General features: G+C 61.5%; 3 non-coding genes across 3 annotated transcripts in view; all 3 read right to left on the bottom strand.

Moving 5' to 3' along the window:
• The window catches only part of LOC145916347 (large subunit ribosomal RNA), a 3686-nt gene extending 2690 nt beyond the window's left edge, over window positions 1-996 (bottom strand). The window contains exon 1 of the ribosomal RNA XR_014404586.1: window positions 1-996. This exon is cut by the window's left edge and continues 2690 nt beyond it. This is a non-coding gene — a ribosomal RNA (large subunit ribosomal RNA).
• Window positions 997-1240: 244 nt separating this feature from the next.
• Window positions 1241-1394, bottom strand: LOC145916345 (5.8S ribosomal RNA). The gene has a single exon (XR_014404584.1). It is a non-coding gene; the product is annotated as a 5.8S ribosomal RNA (ribosomal RNA).
• Window positions 1395-1653: 259 nt separating this feature from the next.
• LOC145916353 (small subunit ribosomal RNA) overlaps window positions 1654-2500 on the bottom strand; it is a 1824-nt gene continuing 977 nt past the window's right edge. Inside the window, exon 1 of the ribosomal RNA XR_014404591.1 lies at window positions 1654-2500. This exon is cut by the window's right edge and continues 977 nt beyond it. This is a non-coding gene — a ribosomal RNA (small subunit ribosomal RNA).

Below are 2500 nucleotides of genomic sequence, written 5' to 3'. Positions count from 1 at the left end.
TCGACCTCTCCGGCAGAGCGGACGAGATCGGCCGGTGATGCGGCCGTCCAGAGAGACGGCATCTCACCTCCGCCGGACCGCGCCGACATTCACTTTCACTGCGCCCATGGGTTTCGCACTGCCCCGTGGCTCGCGCGCACGTTAGACTCCTTGGTCCGTGTTTCAAGACGGGTCGGGAAGGTGGCTGACGTTAGCCGCGGACCCCGTGCGTCTCGCGCGGCGCTGCCCACCCGCAACCGACACGCCGCAACTGGGCACTGAGCACAGTCCCCAACCGGCGACGCACCGGCTCGGACGGGACGCCCGGCCCACGAAGGGCAGACGCGGCGATCCCTCCTCGCCCGGGCGACGGGCCGACGTGTCCGCGCGCCTATAACACCCACCCGGGGGCGGGCTACCTTGCGCGCGGCCTTCTCGCCGCCTCCCAGACGGTCGCGGCCTTCGCACGGCGCTAGTGCGCTGGAGCTGCTCGGAGGACAGCGCGAACGACGGGCCGCAAGGCTCCGCACGCCCACACGCTCCGCTCGGCTTCAGCTGAAAGCGTCGCGCGACTCGACAGGCCCTCCCGTTTGCCTCTCGACGGTTTCACGTACTCTTTAACTCTCTCTTCAAAGTGCTTTTCAACTTTCCCTCACGGTACTTGTTCGCTATCGGTCTCGCGACAGTATTTAGCCTTAGATGGAGTTTACCACCCGCTTTGGGCTGCATTCCCAAACAACCCGACTCTGGGAAGACGCAGAGCGCGCGCCCTCGCCGCCACCATGGGCCTGACACCCGCACCGGGACGAGGCCTCGATCAGAAGGACGCGGGCGGCGAACGACGTACGCGCAGCGAATTCCTTACGCCACAATTCCACGCGCCGCAGAGGCGCGCGGATTCGGCGATGGGCACTTCCCACTTCACTCGCCGTTACTGGGGGAATCCTCGTTAGTTTCTTTTCCTCCGCTTAGTAATATGCTTAAATTCAGCGGGTAGCCTCGTCCGACCTCAGGCCGATAATCCAGTGCCTCGTTTGCGAGAGACACGCGCGCGCCACCGAAGCTCGTGCGAGCGCCGCGCCCGAACGCGAGCCGTGCTGCTCCGGGCCGGGATCCTCTTCGAGGCCGACTCGTAACGAGACGCACGCCGCGTTCGGTTTCGCGCGCTGACACTGCGTTCGTGCTGTCCTGGGCGGGACGACCGTGGCAACGGCCGACACCGCACCGGCCCGACGCGTCGCCGCGCGGGAACGTTACAACGCGACCCTGAGGCGGGCGTGGCGCCGGGATTGACCCGGTGCCGCAATTTGCGTTCAGAACGTCGATGCTCAATGTGTCCTGCAATTCACATTAATTCACGCAGCTAGCTGCGTCCTTCATCGACTCGCGAGCCGAGTGATCCACCGCCAAGAGCCCTCCGTGACTTCGTCAGTTGGACAAGCGCGACCCAGCCGGATTGCACAGTCGAAAAAGCGGTGGCCGAGCGGTCGCCAGCCGTAGGCGACGCATGAAGCCAGCCTGGCACATGGCCACGGCACTCGGCGCAGAACGAAACAGGGTGACCGAAGTGCAATCGCGTGCGCCTCAACAGCGACGAAGGGCGTGCGCGGCCGCCAAGATACGGAGCCTTCTCCACCTGTCGAACGCACGACCACTCGATCGGCGATCGGCCGGTAATGATCCTTCCGCAGGTTCACCTACGGAAACCTTGTTACGACTTTTACTTCCTCTAAATGATCAAGTTAGATCGTCTTCTCGGACGCCGGCGCGGCCGTTGCCGAACGCGCCAGGTCCAATCGGAGGACCTCACTAAACCATTCAATCGGTAGTAGCGACGGGCGGTGTGTACAAAGGGCAGGGACGTAATCAACGCGAGCTGATGACTCGCGCTTACTGGGCATTCCTCGTTCAAGGGAAACAATTGCAATTCCCTATCCCTAGCACGACCGGGGTTCAGCGGGTTACCCGGACCTTCCGGCCTAGGCGGCGACACGCTGATCCGGTCAGTGTAGCGCGCGTGCGGCCCCGAACATCTAAGGGCATCACAGACCTGTTATTGCTCAATCTCGTGTGGCTAAGCGCCACTAGTCCCTCTAAGAAGTTCAACGCCGACCGATAGGGTCGCGTAACTAGTTAGCAAGCCAGAGTCTCGTTCGTTATCGGAATTAACCAGACAAATCGCTCCACCAACTAAGAACGGCCATGCACCACCACCCACAGAATCAAGAAAGAGCTCTCAATCTGTCAATCCTCACTGTGTCCGGGCCGGGTGAGATTCCCCGTGTTGAGTCAAATTAAGCCGCAGGCTCCACGCCTGGTGGTGCCCTTCCGTCAATTCCTTTAAGTTTCAGCTTTGCAACCATACTTCCCCCGGAACCCAAAGACTTTGGTTTCCCGCAAGCTGCCGGAGGGGTCGTCAAAGTAACGCCCCCCGATCGCTGGTTGGCATCGTTTATAGTCAGAACTAGGACGGTATCTGATCGTCTTCGAACCTCTGACTTTCGCTCTTGATTAAAGAAAA

This window comes from Ascidia mentula (assembly GCF_947561715.1).
Source record: "Ascidia mentula chromosome 2 unlocalized genomic scaffold, kaAscMent1.1 SUPER_2_unloc_49, whole genome shotgun sequence".
Lineage (NCBI taxonomy): Eukaryota > Metazoa > Chordata > Ascidiacea > Phlebobranchia > Ascidiidae > Ascidia > Ascidia mentula.
This window is presented reverse-complemented; position numbering and strand designations above follow the sequence as displayed.